Source organism: Sciurus vulgaris (assembly GCF_902686455.1).
Source record: "Sciurus vulgaris genome assembly, chromosome: 17".
Lineage (NCBI taxonomy): Eukaryota > Metazoa > Chordata > Mammalia > Rodentia > Sciuridae > Sciurus > Sciurus vulgaris.
The window spans coordinates 48,773,787-48,792,115 of record NC_136478.1 but is presented as its reverse complement, the minus strand read 5'-3'; the positions used below and the strand labels follow the sequence as shown (position 1 = coordinate 48,792,115).

At 35.8% G+C, this 18,329-nt stretch overlaps 1 protein-coding gene across 7 annotated transcripts in view; it reads left to right on the top strand.

The window, feature by feature from the left end:
* Positions 1 to 18,329, top strand: part of LOC306649168 (uncharacterized protein) — a 41,393-nt gene that overhangs the window by 17,652 nt on the left and 5,412 nt on the right. The window contains exon 1 of one of the 7 annotated variants that reach the window (XM_079119934.1): positions 4,617 to 5,550. The exons of the other annotated variants lie outside the window; for them this stretch is intronic. The gene's annotated coding sequence lies outside the window, so the exon portion shown is untranslated. Of the gene's footprint in view, positions 1 to 4,616; positions 5,551 to 18,329 lie in introns of those variants that run through there. 7 annotated transcript variants of the gene reach the window in all.

Here is an 18,329-nt window from a genome sequence, read left to right as displayed (position 1 = left end):
GTAATACAATTTTATTAATTGTAATTTGAATTTTTACACATTTAATGGATATTCAATATCTTTTTTGGGGGGCAGGTACCAGGAATTGAACTCAGGGGCACATGACCACTGAGCCACATCCCAGCTGTTTCATATTTTATTTAGAAACAGGGTCTCATTGAGTTGCTTAGCACCTCGTTTCAGCTCAGGCTGGCTTTGAACTCTTGATTCTCCCGCCTCAGCCTCCTGAACTGCTGGGATTATACACGTGTGCCACTGCTCCTGGCAGATATTCAGTATCTTAATGGATATTAGAACTTTATTCAACCCACTTAAAAATATTTTGTTTGCATGCTGGTTTTCACAGTCTTCTAACAGCCACATGCCCTCCCTCCACTGCTAGGATTTTAAGACCAATAAGTTGAAAATAGATATAAAGGATAGTATATGCCATGAAATAAATGGGTGGCCACTGAAGCAGTAAGTTGAGGTTCTATAGAGAGATGAAAAATTGACATTTCTATGTCAATTATATATTCATTGTTGTAGAATTTAAATCAGGAGTCTGCCAGCAGTGTACCGCTCTTTTTCTATACTTTTATTAACACTGGATATTATCACTTAAAGTTATCTTCGTCAGTTGTTAGGTAAGAAAATTAAATAGCTGGGCACAATGGCACATGCCTGTAATCCAGCAACTCTTGGGGCTGAGACAGAAGGATCGCCAGTTCAAAGCCAGCCTCAGCAACTTAGCAAGGCCCTGAGCAAGACCCTCCAAATAAATATTAAAAAGGGGTAGGGATGTGGCTAAGTGGTTAAGTGCCCCTGGATTAAACCCCTGGTACTTAAAAAAAAAAAAAAAGGAAGAAAGAAAATGAAATAACATTTCTGCTAAATTTAAGTATTTTATGGCTATTTCTACCTGTTTGGGTACTTAAGTCATTGTCATTGTTGGTTTGACTTAATAAATATTGTTTATGGGCTTAAATATTTAATGAATACATAAATGTTGTTTGTTTGACTTAAGTCTTTGTTAATTTTAGACTTTGTAAATTGATGGTTGTCTTCCCCCAGGACATTATAAAGTATGATAGAGTACTTTGACTTTGATTGATTTCTCTCATCCAGTAGGTTATTGTCATCTGGCATTTGAGTTCCATTCTCTTAAACTTCTGTGGTGGGCGTTGCTTTGTTTTATAATGTTTGCTTGGGGAATTATTCAAAATTAACCTTTTATTTGCACATTATTCCTCTTTCATCCTGCATTCCTTCTGGGGTCATTTTATTGGTTTTTTTTTTTTTTTTTTTTGTGGTGCTGGGAATTGAACCCAGGGCCTTGTGTATGCAAGGCAAGCACTCCACCGACTGAGCTATCTCCCCAGCCCCTGGGGTCATTTTATATATCATGAAATGCATTAGTGAAGGCTTATTCTTAGTAAATACTCTTATTATTTGAAAAATAACCTGCTATACTGTCATTCTTACCTAATGGTTTAATGGAGTGTAAAATTCTACAGTGATAATTATTTTTTTCTCAGCACTCTGAAGGTGTCCTACTGTCTTTTGGCTTCTGTTGTGGCTCTTGATAAGTCTGTCATCTATTTCATTATTGTTCCCTTTGTAAATAACCTGTTTTCTCTGGCTGTTTTTAAGATCTTTTTTTCTTTAAGATTTTAATATAATTATGTTGTTTGATTTCAAGAAATTGAAAGTCTCTCCCTTTCCTGGTTTGGTCTCTTTCTTGTGGTTTTTGTCTCATATCTTCATGTATTTCAAGCATTTACATTCTATGTCATTTAACTATTCCAATCTCTGAGAAACAGGTCTAATTTTTCCATTTCTTGGATATGTGACTCTTGTAGACCATAGCATTTTTTTCCTTCTACTTCATTGGTAGTCTAGGCCAAGTCTAAGATGTTTCTTGTCATTTTTCTTTAAGGCTAGATGGATTTTTTTTTCACCCTTTCTCTGCATTGTAGGTGTTGGACAGTTCCACTTTTATAAAGAGGTTTATTTATAATACCTACTTTTTTTGTGGACCCAAGGCCTATTTCTCCAGTAGTTTTTTCAGGTAAGTAAGATTTAAGCGTTGGGCAGGGTGGTGCATGCCTGTGATCCCAGCAGCTCTGGAGGCTGATGCAGGAGGATCCAGAGTTCAAAGCCAGTCTCAGCACGGCAAGGTGCTAAGCAACTCAGTGAGACCTGTCTCTAAATAAAATACAAAATAGGGCTGGGGGTGTGGCTCAGTGGTTGAGTGCCTCTGAGTTAAATCCCTGGTGGCATGCCCCCACCACCCCGGCCCGGAAAAAAAAGATTTAAGCAATTAATTTCGAGAATTAAGATGTAAGCTTTTAGGCAATTAAAGTCAGCAAATGTCCTGAGTACAGCTATAACTACCAAAGCATGTTTACCTCTCTAGTTTGATTCTGAATTTACTGTGGTACCTCAGGATCTTCTTTCTTTCAAACTTGGCATACTTTTAAAAGGATGGTTGTCATATTTTATTTAGTGTTAATTGTTTTACAAGAAATTTGGCAGACAATTCACGTATTAGCTATTGAATCTTGCTATTTGTGAACATGCTAAACCTGCTTCTTTTTTTGTGTTCTTCTGTAGTTTCATTTTTTCAAAAAGAGTTTGCACATTTCTTACTAAGCAGTTTCCTTATCTTCATAAATTTTGTTGGTAGTATAAATAGGAATATTTTCTTCTATGATATTTCTAAGTGATTAGTATATATCTGATATATATCTCAAAGAGTTAATTTCTAGAAATTGGTAATTGCTCTGTATATATAATGTTTTGCTCTGTAAATATAATGTTAACTTTTCCTTTTGTTTTTATCTTTTTAAAAGCTACACTCAGTAGGACTTGTAGCAGAATATGAAAACAAATAATTATTTTCTTTTTTAAAATTTTATTGGCAGTTCTTTCAATGTTTACTATTAAATATGTTTCTATGGGTGTCTACAAAATACGCTTAATTAGGTGAAGGAAGACCCATTCTGATCTTAGCCAGTTTTTAATAAAGGGTCTTAAAATATATTTATATTTTTATATTTCATGGAATTTTTCTGTATGTTTTACTTTTTAAATTCTTCATGTGTTTTTCTCACATTGGAGTGTTACTGCATTTGTAAGATATCTTATTTAATCATGATGTGTTAGTCCTTAAATACACAGGTAGATCCTATTTTGCCAATATTTTATTTTTAATATTTTACCTGTGTTTGTTCATGAGACTTAGTGTTCCTGAGCTCTCTTTGTCTAGTTTTGCTATATGAGTTACTTTAACTTTGTAAAATGACTTAGGTAGATTTCCTAGCTGTATATGTTCAAAAACTGTTATGAGTGATTGGTATTATATATTCTTTAGTGGTTTGGATGATCTTGCTAATATGATTATCAGTCATTAGTATCTAAACATTGACCATTAAATCCAGTAACCAATAATTACAAAAGACCATCAGTGATCTAATTTATTGCTTTTAATTTAAAATTCTGGGGTTTTTAAATTGTAAATTGACTATTTATAATTGCATATACACATATATTTTGGTGGAGGGTACCAGGTATTGAACTCTGGGGTACTTGACCACTGAGCCACATCCCCAGCCCTATTTTGTATTTTATTTAGAGACAGGGTCTCACTGAGTTGTTTAGTGCCTCGCCATTGCTGAGACTGGCTTCGCCATTGCTGAACTCGTGACCCCCCTGCCTTATCCTCTGGAGCCACTGGGATTACAGGCATGTGCAATTATATATATTTATGGAGTACAGTTGATTTGTGAATATAATGTGGAATAATTAAATTAAGCCAAGTAACATATCACCTAAAACACTTATTATTTTTTTGTGATGAGAATTTTTAGAATTTATTCTCTAGCAATTTTGAAATATACAATACACTATTGTTAACTATATTCACACTTTGCCATATAACTCAGAAGGAAGAAAATACTGGTTCCTCCTGTCTGAGATTTGTACTCTTTGATCATCATCTCCCCACTCCCCCTACCTTCCCTGCCTCTATAACCAACTATTCTTTGTTCTGTGAATTCAGCTATTTTAAATTCCACATTTAAGTGATAAGTGTTTATCTTTCTGTGCCTGACTTATTTCACTTAGCATGTTTCCCAGTTCCATCCACATGGTCAGAAATGACAAAATTTCCTTGTTTAAGGCTGAATGTATACACCAAGTTCTTTGTCCATTTATCTGCTGATGGGCATTTAGATTGTTTTTATTTCTTGGCTATTGTGCTTTTGTGACTTTTGCTGCAAGAAACATGAGAGTACAGATGTCTCCTTGACACACTGATTTCATTTCCTTTGAATATATGTGCAGTAGGAAGATTCTTGAATCATATGGTAATTCCAGGCCAAGCATGATGGCACACACAACTGGAGGGGCCCAGGCAGGAGGATCAAAAGTTTGAGACCAGCCTCAGGAATTAGTGATGCCCTAAGCAACTTAGCAAGACCCTGTCTCAAAATAAAAAGAGCTGGGGATGTGGCTTAGTGGTTAAGCACCCTTGAGTTCAATCCCAGGTACCAAAAAAAAAAAAGAAAGAAAGAAAAGAAAAAAGAAAAAGAGTTTTCCATAATGGCTGTACTAATTTATATTACCTCCAACACTGTATAAGAATTCCCTTTTTTCTTCATCCTCATCCATACTTGTTATCTTTTGTACTTTTATTATAGCCATTCTGACAGATATAAAGTGATATTTCATTATGGTTTTAGTTTCCCTAATAATTAGCAATGTTAATTTTTTTGTGTCATCTTTTTAGAATTGTCTGTTCAGGTTCTTTGCCCATTTTTTTATTGTGTGTGTGTGTGTGTGTATGTATGTTCTTACTATTGAATTGTTTGTGTTCCTCATATATTGTGGATATTGGTCTCTTATGAGGTGTAAGGTGTGCAAATATTTTCTCCCAATTCGTAGATTTTCTCTTTACATTATGAATTGTATACATTTCTATGCAGAAGATTTTTAGTTTTCGTAATTCCTTTATTTTTTTTTCTTATGCCTTTAGGATCAAATCCAAAAAATCATCACCAAGATGAATGTCATATAGTTTTTCCTCCTGTTTTCTTCTACTGATTTTACAGTTTGTATCTAAAAAGTTAACTCCTTAATCCATTTTGAATTGTTTTATATATGAGTTAAAAGTATACTATCATATTTCTTCACATGTGTATGCAGTTTTCCAGCACTGTTGTTTGAAGAACCTATCATTTTCCCATTGTATATTCTTGGCACCTGTGTTGCATAGCTATTGACCATCCATATGTGGGTTCATTTCTGTGCTGTCTCTTCCATTTCACTGGTTGATGTATTTATTTTGTTTTAACCACCATATTGTTTTCTTTACTATGTTTTTTTAGTGCTGTTTGAAATCAGGTAAAATGCCTCCAGAGTTGTTCTTATTCATGATTACTTTGTGTATTTGGAGTCTTCGTGCTTCCAAACTAATTCTAGGACTTTTTTCTTTTTTTCTATTTCTATGAGAAAATGGCATTGAAATTTTGAAAGGGATTCCATTAAATCTGTGGATCACTTTGGATGGTATGGATATTTTAATAATATTCTTTCAATCCATGAATATGGAGTATCTTTCTATTTACTTGTGTCTTCTATTCCTTTCATCGATGTTTGATAGTTTTCACTGTATAAGTCTTCTACTTATTTATTCTTTCTAACAATATTGTTAATTTTTGTATTTATTCTAAGTGGGATTGTTCTTTTGATTTCCTTTTCAGATAGTTTGTTGTTAGTGTATAGAGGTTCCACTGTTTTTTGTGCACTGATTTATTATCCTGCAACTTTACTACATTTGTTCATTAATTCTACAGCTTTCGGTAGTCTTCATAAAGTTTTTTGTATGTATGTTCTTCTAAGCAAACAGTAATCGTTTTACTGATTCCTTTCCAATTTGGATATTTTTCATATCTTACTCTTGCCTAATTATTCTACAAGACTTCAAATACCACGTATAATAAAACTGTCAAGAGTGGGCATCTTTGTCTTGTTCCCAATCTTAGAGGAAATGTTTTCAACTTTTCACTGTTGACTTGGATGTTGGCTGTGGGCTTCTAATACATAGCTTTTGTTGTATTGAGATACTTTCTTTCTATCCCTCATTTGATGAGTTTTTCATTGAAATGATTTTGTTTTAGGATTTAACCTTTATTTTATTTATTTGATTATATGTGGTGCTGAGGATTGAACCCAGTTCCTCATCCATGCTAGACAAGTGCTCTACCACTGTCTATAATCCCAGCCCCATGAAATGATTTTAAATTTTGTCAAATGCTTTTTCTACATCCAATGAAATTATTATATACTGTTTGTCCTTCATTCTGTAAATCTCATTTTTTACATTTATTGATTTTTGTATGTTGGATCATAGCAGGTGATTTTTTTAATGTGTTGTTGAATTTGGATGCTGGTATTAGATGATTTTTGTATCTGGGTTCATCAAGAATATTGACCCATATTTTATATTCTTGCAACGTCTTTGTCCAGCTTTGTTATCAGCATAATACTTGTTTTGTAAAATTAGTGTGGACATATTCCCTCCTCTTCAATTATTGGAAGATTTTAAGAGAAATTGGTATTAGTTCTTGAAATATTTGGTAGAACTCAGCAATGAGGCCATCAGGACCTGGACTTTTCTTTGATAAAAGAGCATTTTACTGATTCTGTCTCCTTACTCATTTTTGGTTTTTCAAATTTTATTTTTCTGAAAAAAAATATTACTCAGTCTTGGTATATTGTGGGTCCAGGAATTTGTCCAGTTGTTCAGAGTGATCCAGTTTGTTAGCATATAGCTATTTATAGTAGTCTTCTAATGATTTTCTATATTTGTGGTATCATTTCTAATGTCTCCTCTTTAATTCTTTTATGTCATCTCTTTTTTCTTAGTATAACTAAAGATTTGTTAATTTTATGTTTTTGAAAAATCCACTCAGTTTTGCTGATCTTTTCTATAATTTTTCTCATCTATTTTTCCTTTTTAATTTTATCTTCTGATACTTCCTTCATTCTATTAATTTTGGGGTTTGTTCTTTTCCTAATTCCTTGAGGAGTAATATTAATTTTTAAAAGTTTTTTTTAATGTAGGCATTTATTTCTATAAACTTTCTTCCCAAGATTGGTTTAGCAAATTACTATCCCTTAAATTTTGATATGTAATATTTCCATTTCCTTTGTCTGAATTACTTTTTTGATTTCCTTTTTAATTTCTTTTATTTATTTATTTATTTATATTATTATTATTATTTAAGCAAGTGGGATACATGTTGTTTCTCTGTTTGTACATGGAGTCAAGGCATACCATTTGTGTAATCATAAATTTACATAGGGCAATGTTGTTTGATTCATTGTTATTTTTTTCCCTTCCCCCCCCACCCCTCCCACCCCTCTTTTCCCTCTTTTCCTTCCTCCATTCTTACCACCCTCCTTATCCCTAACCCTAAACCTAACCCTAACCCTAACTCTAACCCCTCCTACCCCCCGTTATATGTCCTCATCTGCTTATCAGCGAGATCATTCGTCTTTTAGTTTTTTGAGATTGGCTTATCTCACTTAGCATGATATTCTCCAATTTCATCCATTTGCCTGCAAATGCCATAATTTTATCATTCTTCATGGCGGAGTAATATTCCATTGTATATATATGCCACAGTTTCTTTATCCATTCATCAACTGAAGGGCATCTAGGTTGGTTCCACAATTTGGCTATGGTGAATTGAGCAGTTATGAACATTGATGTGGCTGTATCTCTGTAGTATGCTGATTTTAAGTCGTTTGGGTATAGGCCAGGGAGTGGGATAGCTGGGTCAAATGGTGGTTCCATTCCAAGCTTTCTGAGGAATCTCCATACTGCTTTCCAGAGTGGCTGCACCAATTTGCAACCCCACCAACAATGTATGAGTGTACCTTTTTCCCCACATCCTCGCCAACACCTATTGTTGCTTGTGTTCTTGATAATCGCCATTCTAATTGGGGTGAGATGAAATCTTAGGGTAGTTTTGATTTGCATTTCTCTTATTACTAGAGATGTTGAACATTTTTTCATATATCTGTTGATTGCTTGTATATCTTCTTCTCTGAAGTGTCTGTTCATTTCCTTAGCCCATTTGTTGATTGGATTATTTGTATTCTTGTACTTTTTTGAGTTCTTTATAGATTCTGGAAATTAGCGCTCTATCTGAAGTATGAGTGGCAAAGATATTCTCCCACTCTGTAGGCTCTTTCTTCGCATTGCTGATAGTTTCCTTTGCTGAGAGAAAGCTTTTTAGTTTGAATCTATCCCAGTGGTTGATTCTAGCTTTTATTTCTTGTGCTATGGGAGTCTTGTTAAGGAAGTCTGATTGTAAGCCAACAAGTTGAAGGTTTGGACCTACTTTTTCTTCTATAAGATGCAGGGTCTCTGGTCTGATTCTGAGGTCCTTGATCCATTTTGAGTTGAGTTTTGTGCAGGGTGAGAGATAGGGATTTAGTTTCATTCTGTTGCATGTGGATTTCCAGTTTTCCCAGCACCATTTGTTGAAGAGGCTATCTTTTCTCCATTGCATATTTTTGGCACCTTTGTCTAGTATGAGAAAATTGTATTTATTTGGGTTTGTGTCCATGTCCTCTATTCTGTACCATTGATCTACCTGTCTATTTTGGTACCAATACCATGCCGTTTTTGTTACTATTGCTTTGTAATAGAGTTGAAGATCTGGTATTGTGATACCCTCTGCTTCGCTCTTTCTACTGAGGATTGCTTTAGCTATTCTGGGTTTCTTATTCTTCCAGATGAATTTCATAATTGCTTGCTCTATTTCTGTAAGGTACATCATTGGAATTTTAATTGGAATTGCATTGAATCTGTATAGCACTTTTGGTAGTATGGCCATTTTGACAATATTAATTCTGCCTATCCAAGAACATGGGAGATCTTTCCATCTTCTAAGGTTTTCTTTAATTTCTTTCTTTAGTGTTCTGTAGTTCTCATTCTAGAGGTCTTTCACCTCTTTTGTGAGATTGATTCCCAAGTATTTTATTTTTTTCGATGCTATTGTGAATGGGATAGTTTTCCTAATTTCTCTTTCTGAAGATTCATCACTTAAGATAAAAATGCATTGGATTTATGAGCATTGATCTTGTAACCTGCTACTTTACTGAATTCACTTATGAGTTCTAAGAGTTTTCTGGTGGAATTTCCAGGTTCCTCTAAATATATAATCATGTCATCAGCGAACAGGGATAGTTTGAATTCCTCTTTTCCAATTCGTATCCCTTTAATTTCTTTGGTTTGTCTAATTGCTCTGGCTAGAGTCTCAAGAACGATATTGAATAGAAGTGGTGAAAGAGGGCATCCCTGCCTTGTTCCAGTTTTTAGGGGGAATGCTTTCAGTTTTTCACCATTTAGAATGATATTGGCCATGGGCTTAGCATAGATGTAAGGAATGTTCCCACTACCCCAATTTTTTCTAGTGTTTTGAGCATGAAGGGATGCTGTATTTTATCGAATGCTTTTTCTGCATCTATTGAAATAATCGTGTGATTCTTAACTTTTAGTCTGTTGATATGGTGAATGACATTTATTGATTTCCGGATGTTGAACCAACCTTGCATCCCTGGGATAAAACCCACTTGATCGTGGTGCACTATCTTTTTAATATATTTTTGTATGCGATTTGCTAAAATTTTGTTGAGAATTTTTGCGTCGATGTTCATTAAGGATATTGGTTGAAATTTTCTTTCCTTGATGTGTGGTTTAGGTATCAGGGTGATATTGGCTTCATAGAATGAATTTGGGAGGGTTCCCTCCTCTTTTATGGAATACTTTGAGAAGTATTGTAATGAGCTTTTCTTTAAAGGTTTTGTAGAACTCGGCTGAGAACCCATCTGGTCCCGGACTTTTCTTTGTTGGTAGGCTTTTGATGACCTCTTCTATTTCATTGCTTGAAATTGATTTATTTAAGTTGTGTATGTCCTCCTCGTTCAGTTTAGGTAATTCATATGTCTCTAGAAACTTGTTGATGTCTTCGAGGTTTTCTGTTTTGTTGGAGTATAGATTTTCAAAATAGCTTCTAATTATGTTTTGTATTTCACTCATGTCTGTTGTGATATTTCCTTGTTCATTCCGAATTTTAGTAATTTGAGGTTCTCCCTCTTTCTCTTTGTTCGTGTGGCTAAGGTTTTATCAATTTTATTTTTTCAAAGAACCAACTATTTATTTTGTTAATTTTTCGGATTGTTTCTTTTGTTTCAATTTCGTTGATTTCGGCTCTGATTTTAACTATTTCCTGTCTTCTACTACTTTTGGTGTTGGTCTGCTCTTCTTTTTCTAGGGCTTTGAGCTGTAGTGTTAAGTCGTTTATTTATTGATTTCTACTTCTTTTGTTGAATGCACCCCATGAAATAAATCTTCCTGTAAGTACTGCTTTCCTAGTGTCCCAGAGATTTTGATATGATGTGTCTTTGTTCTTGTTTACTTCTAGAAATTTTTTAATTTCCCTCCTGATGTCTTCTATTATCCATTCATCATATAATAGTATTATTTAATAGTATTATTTAATCTCCAGGTATTGGAGAAGTTTCTGTTTTTTATTCTGTCATTTATTTCTAATTTCAATCCATTATGATCTGATAGAGTACAAGGTAGTATCTCTATCTTCTTGTATTTGCTAACAGTAGCTTTGTGGCATAAGACATGGTCTATTTTAGAGAAGGATCCATGTGCTGCTGAGAAGAAAGTGTATTCGTTCTTTGTTGGATGGTATATTCTATATAAGTCGGTTAAGTCTAAATTGTTGATTGTGTTATTGAGATCTATGGTTTCTTTATTCAATTTTTGTTTGGACGATCTATCCAGCAGTGAGAGAGGTGTGTTAAAATCGCCTAGTATTACTGTGTTGTGGTCTATTTGATTTCTGGAATTGAGAAGGATTTGTTTGACGTACATGGATGAGCCAATGTTCAGGGCATAGATATTTATGATTGTTATGTCTTGCTGATTTATGCTTCCCTTAAGCAGTATGTAATGTCCTTCTCCCTTCTGACTAGTTTTGGCTTGAAGTCCCCATTATCTGAAATGAGGATGGGTGCTCCAGCTTTTTTGCTGTGTCCATGTGCATGGTATGTTTTTTCCCATCCTTTCACCTTTAGTCTATGGGTATCTCTTTCTATGAGATGAGTCTCTTGCAGGCAGCAAATTGTTGGCTTTTTCTTTTTAATCCATTCTGCCAGTCTGTGTCTTTTGATTGATGAGTTCAGGCCATTAACATTCAGGGTTATTATTGTGATATGATTTGTATTCCCAGTCATTTGACTCATTTTTGTTTTTTGACATGATTTGGTTTCTCCTTTATTTGGCTATTCCTTTAGGCTAGTTCCTCCCATTGCTGATTTGCATTGTTGTTTTTCATCTGTTCCTCATGGAATGTTTTGCTGAGAATGTTCTATAATGCTGGCTTTCTTTTTGTAAATTCCTTTAGCTTTTGTTTATCACGGAAGGATCTTATTTCATTGTCAAATCTGAAAGTAAGTTTTGCTGGGTATCAGATTCTTGGTTGGCATCCATTTTCTTTCAGGGCTTGGTAAATGTTGTTCCAGGCCCTTCTAGCTTTTAGGGTCTGGATTGAAAAATCTGCTGATATTCTTATTGGTTTCCCCCTGAATGTAATTTGATTCTTTTCTCTCGTGGCCTTTAAAATTCTGTCTTTATTTTGTATGTTAGGTATTTTCATAATAATGTGCCTTGGTGTGGGTCTGTTGTAATTTTGTATATTTGGAGTCCTATAAGCCTCTTGTACTTGGTTTTCTATTTCATTCTTCAGATTTGGGAAATTTTCTGATATTATTTCATTGAATAGATTGTTCATTCCTTTGGTTTGTTTCTCTCAGCCTTCCTCAATCCCAATAATTCTTAAGTTTGGCCTTTTCATGATATCCCATAATTCTTGTAGATTCCGTTCATGATTTCTTACCATCTTCTCTGTTTGGTTAACCTTCTTTTCAAGATTAAATATTTTGTCTTCAATGTCTGAGGAGCTGTCTTCCAGGTGTTCTATCCTATTGGTTATGCTTTCTATGGAGTTCTTAATTTGGTTTATTGTTTGCTTCATTTCAAGGATTTCTGTTTTTTTTTTTTTTTCAGTATCTCTAACCCTTTATTGAAATGATCTCTTGCTTCCCGTATTTGCTCTTTTAACTGTTGATTGGTGCGATCATTTAATGCCTGCATTTGTTCTTTCATCTCCTCCTTCAATGCCTGCATTTGCTCTTTCATCTCCTCGTTTGCTTCCCTGATTGTTTTAATTATGTACATTCTGAACTTCCTTTCTGACATTTCTTCTGGTGTGCTGTCATTGGGTTTTATTGATATAGTATCTAGGTTTATTTGGGACATTTTCTTCCCTTGTTTTCTCATATTGGTCAGATGTCAGTGGGACTCTGTGATATTGCAGATTTCCTCTATTGGCTTATATTGTCCCTGTAGATTTCCAGTGTATCACCTCCCAGCCTTCAGTAGCCTGAAGTCTTGGAGTAACTTGATAATGCAGTGCTTCCGAAGAAAGCTGCCCCTAGCCCGCTACTGGTTCCAGGGCTTGGAGCTGGCTCAGTGTGGAAAGGCACTCACTGGGGGGCCTGCTCCAAGAAGCTGGCCATGTGGGAGGAGCCCACTGCCAGAGTGCGCAGGGCTGCCTGGGGAATACTTTAGCTGCCCTGCCCTACTCTGATAAGCTGCCCGAATCTGGGCCTGCCACCCGGGCTGAGCTTCACCGGGTGGGGGAGACTTACCCCGTGGCTCTATTTTAGTCCGAGTCTCTCAGTGCCTCCTCTTCTTGAATCCTGGGTTCTGGAGCGACTGGAGATGCAGTCACCCTCTAGTCCGCCATCTTGGATCGCCCTTTTGAATTTCTTCACTGGCTAATTGTTTGATCAGGAGCATATTATTTAGTTTTCCATGTATTTATGGAATTTTCAAAATTCTACATGTTACTGAATTTTTGTTTTATACTGTTGATTGAAAAAATATTTGATCTTATTTTAAATCTTAAATTTACTAGAGCTTTTGTGTGTGTGTCTTATATAATCTTTCCTGGAGAATGTTCCATGTGTGATTGAGGAAAACACATATTCTATTGCTATTGGATGAAATTTTTTTATATATTTGTTAGAATCATTTGTTCTAAAGTGTTATTCAAGTACAGTCTTTCCTTATTAATTTTCTGTCTGATTATCTGACCACTGTTAAACACTGGGTATTGAAGTTCCCTATTATTGCAATTTATCTCCTCCTTCAAATCCTTTAATATTTATTTTCCGAATGTATGTATTCTGATGTTGGATGTGTATATCCTTTTGGTGAACTGATCCTTTTATCATTAATGTCATTTTCTTATGTACAGTTTGTTTACTAAAAAGTCTTTTATCTAAGTATAGCTAACCTGGCTCTCTCTCAGTTTTATTTGTGTGAAATATGTTTTACCATTGCTTCACTCTCAATTTCTTGTTGGCAGCATATAGTTGGCTCTTGTTTTTTTGTTCATTTAGTTACTGTTGTTATTTTAATTGGAGATTTTAATCCATATATACACTCATTAATAGTGTACACTTATTAATAGGTAAGGATTTACTGCTACCATTTTGTTGTTTGTTTTATTGATACTTTATTCTTTTTTATTTATTTATTTATTTATTTTTATTTATTTATTTTTTTTTTTGCAGTGCTAGGGATTGAACCCAGGGCCTTGTGCTTGCGAGGCAGGCACTCTGCCAGCTGAGGTATCTCCCCAGCCCTCTTTTTTATTTTTGTACAGTCTTCCTTTCTGAATTGTTGACTTTCTGTAGTGCTATGTTTTGAATCTTTTTAACTCCTGTTTTGTGTGTCTGCTAAAGACTTTACAATGAGGCTTCTGTGGAGCATCTTTAACAGTCTATTTCTGCTGATAACATCTGAACCCTGATTGCCTATAACAACCCTACATTCTTACTGGCTTTTCCTGCATTATATGTTTTAATGATAAAATGTACATAATTTTATAATCTGCATCCCTTGGTGATTTATCTTATTTATAGTTATTAGTAATTGGTTTTTTCCTTTGTACTTGGGACAAAATTGCTTTACACATCACATTACAATCATAGTGTGTTTTGAATATGGCTCTGTATTACTTATACCATTGAGTTTCGTGCTTTCATGTGTTCCGTGCTGTTAATGACTGTTTGTTTCAGAACTCCCTTTAATTATTCCTGTAATTTGAGTCTAATGATGATTACTACTCTTAGCTTTTGTTTTGGAAGATATTTATTTCCCCATCATTTCTGAAAGAAAGGCTTGCTGAGTGCACTGTTTCTGGTTGAGCAGTTAGGTTTTTTTTTTTTTTTCCCCTTCTTCAGTACTTTGAATATATCATCCCATTCTCTTCTAGTGTTCTGGATTTCTTCTCAGTAATCCACTGAGAGGTGTATTTTCAATCCTGTATATGTGATATAAGTTTCTTGTCTTGGTGCTCTTAGAATTTTTCCTGTCTTTGATTTTTGATACTTCAGTTATTATGCCTTGGTGAACTCTCTGCGTTGAATTTTCAGTTTGCTGGGTAGGGGGGAACCAGGAATTGAACTCAGGGCACTCAACCACTGAACCACATTCCCAGTCCTGTTTTGCATTTTATTTAGAGAGAGGATCTCACTGAGTTGCTTAGCACCTTGCTGTTGCTGATGACTTTGAACTCGCAATCCTCCTGAGCCACTGGGATTACAGGCATGCACCACTGCACCCAGATGTTTGTGTTGAATTTGATTCTGATCTCTGTATTTCCTGTACTTGGATGTTACCATTGCCCCCCAATTGGGGAGTTTTCAGTCATATTTTTAAATGAGCTTCCAGTGTCTTTTTCCCTTTGTTCTCCTTTTGTGCACTCTTGTTATATAAAAATTTGATCTCTTGATGTTGACCTATAATTCCCATAGGCTTTTAAAATTCTTTTTTATTATCCTTTTGTCTTTTTCCTCTTTTGAGTAATTTCAAATCTTCTGTTTTTGAACTCACTGATTCTTCTGTTTGATTGAGTCTGCTTTTGAAGCTTTCTTTTGAATCTTTCATTTCCATCATTCTGTTCCTCATCTCTAAGATTTATTTTGTTCTTTTTTATTTCCTTCTACTTTTTGTTGAACTTTTCACTTTGTGTTGTTTCCCTAATTTTATATAATATTCTATGCATATATTCTTGTAATTTACTGAACTTGTAATAGGGTTATTCTGAATTCTGTTAGTTATTCAGAGTCCTATTTCTTCAGAGTTCATTATTAGTTTCTTTTGAAGGTGACATGATTCCCCAATGTGCATTTGAGGAGATAGCTCTCTGTTCTGACCATACAGGTCTTCTTTGGCAAGGAGAAACTTTCACTATTTAGACTGGCCTGTGATTCTGGAAGGGCCAGCTGGTGACAACCCTGAGTGGGCCGAGCTTCTTATAAGTTTTCTAGTTTGCTGGGATGTCAGGTGGGGTTACTGGCTGGGCTTCACTGTCTGGTGTGACCATTGACTAGGCTCTGCCATTGATTGATGCCTAGACTATTGACTGATGGCTTATAATCTGGATGGTCACAGGATGTATTTTGTCTGGGCAATTCTGCTGTTGCATTTGGGCAGGACTTCAGGTGGGGCTCCAAGGTTAGACAGAGATATTGGTCATCAAGGGCAAGACCAAAGGTTGCACTAAACTCCTTGAAAATGCATAATTGAGAATTGCCACCCTGTTAGGGCAGAACCATCTGGTGGACTTTTGACTGAGTTGAGTGGTTATTTGATCTCCTGAGTCAAGCAGGTCTAACCTCTATGCCTCTGAAATTTGTAGAGGTGGTCTTCCTGCTTGTGCAGGGTTATTGGGCAGGCTTTTGACTTCCTTGGTCAAGTAGGTTCATCCCGAATGCTTTTCTGAAATGGATGGGGGAAAGCATCTCCCTGACTGTGAAGGGTCATGGGGGTGGGCTTTGAGGCTGGATGTGGAGACTAGCTACGTAGGAACTCAAGCTCGGTTAAATGATCCACTGTGTTTTTGAAGGTAACCAGCTTAGCTTTGTAGGTGGGTGTGAAGTTGGCTAGCATCTTTGATGAAGCCACAGCTGGCATGAACAAGGAGGTACCCCCAAGATCCACATTCGGGTCAGTTTGATGTCTGACTCCTTTCTTTGTTTCTACCTGACTCCAGACCATGCCCCTGTCCCCAATGTTCTCCATGAACTGAGACTGAAGTGAGCTTTCTAGGAAATGTCTCCGAATGCTAAGGAAGCTGGATGGCTGCTTCTGGCTCTCTGTTCCCCATGTAGAAACAATGGGCATTGTGCCAACTTGGGAGTGAGGAGAAAGAATGACTGGTAAAACACTTCTTCTACCTCCACTGCTACCATCACCTCATCACCCCCTCCTAGTTCTCTTGTGTACTAAATGACATTCTTTCTCATCTTTTTAAGGACACTCTTGGAGCAATTACTTTGTCTCCTGTAACATCCATTTGTCTGTATTTATTACAGTCATTACATGCTGTAATTTCTTCTATCTTAAAATAAGAAGAAAAAACTCTTAACACACATAATTTTTTCTTGACCCAGCACCATTTTCAGTTTCTTTTTATGACAGAACAAAAAGGAGTTTTTCGGATTCCTTATTTCCAGTTTTTCTCACATTCTCTGGAATATACTTCCATCAGAACTTGTTGCATTGTTCCACCAAAACTCTTCCTGTGAAGATTGCAAGGAACCTCCTGTGTTAGTCAGCTTTGCATCACCATGACCAAAAGACCTGACATGAACGATTTATAGAAGGAAAAGGTTATTTTTGCTCCTTGTTTCAGAGGTTCAGTCTATGCTCAACTTACTCTATTCTCTAGGTTCAAGGTGAAGAGAACATCATGGCTAAAAGGACATGGTGGAAGAATGTTGCCTCACTCCTGGAGGCCAGAGAGAGGGAGAAGCCTGGGGAGTATGTTTAAATGGCACCTCCCCAGTGACTCACCTCCTTCAAGAAGGCATACCTGCCTATAGTTACCACCCAACACATTAGTCCTTTCAAATTATTAATCCATCAAATAAATTAATCCACTGATTAGGTTAAAGCTTTCTTAATCTAATCATTTCAAATCTTAACATTCCTGCATTTTCTCATAAGAGTTTTCAGGGGATACTTCATATCCAGACCATACCACCTTCATATTATTAAAGTCCTTGTTAAGTTAGATGTCAAGCTGGGCACAGCAGTGGCTCAAGCCTGTAATCCGGTGATTTGGGAGATTATAGCAGGACGAGTGCAAATTCAAGGTCAGCCCAGGCAATTTAGTAAAACCCTGTCTCAGGATAAAAAATAAAATAAAAAAGCCTTGGGATATAACCCAGTGACAGATTATCCCTGGGTTCAGTCCTCAGTACCACACACACACACACACAAAAAAAAAAAAAAAAAAAAAAAAAAAAATGCATGTGTGTGTATGGTCAGCATTTTCCCTTCTGTCTCAATATTTGACAAAATCATTCATGCTCCTTAAAACACTTTGTTCACTTGGATTTGGGATTCCATACACTTAGTTTTTCTCCCTCCTCATTGACTGCTACTTCTTAGTCTCTATTGCTGGTTCCTTCTTATCTCCCTCACCTCTATAAATATTCATATGCCCCAGCGCTCAATACTCACAATTTTCCTTTTTGTCCCTTCCCTTCTGTATATCCAAAGACATTGCTGGGTGATCTCATCACACCTTGTAACTCTTAAATATCAGCTATTTGGTGATAATTATCTAAAGTTTATACCTTTAAACCAAATATGACCCCAGAACCACACATTTGTGTGTATGTGTGTGTATATGTTTACACATGTATTTTTTTCAACATCTTGTGATACTTAAAGGCTCAAAACCAAACTCTTTTTTTTTTTTTTTTGAACCAGAGATTGAATCCAGGGTCACTCTACCACTAAGCCACATCCCCAGCACCTTTTTGAGATAGGGTCTTGATAAGTTGCTGAAGCTTGCCTCAATCATTTAATCCTCTTGCCTCAACCTCCCAAGTTGCTAATACTATAGGCATGCACCACTACACCCAGCCCCAATACTAAACTCTTATCTTCTAAACCTGTTCCTACTTCAGTGAGTGGTTCTCAGGAATATTTCTATTATTTTAGATGTTCAGGAAAAACACCTGGAATTGTGTTTTCTCTACCTCAGATTACAAGTACACTGCATCATTAAATCCTCTTCAGTATTCCTTTAAAATATATCCAGAATCCAATGATATCTCACTTCTTCTGCCCCTACCTCCACAATTCTCAAGTCCAAGCCATTTGGATTGCT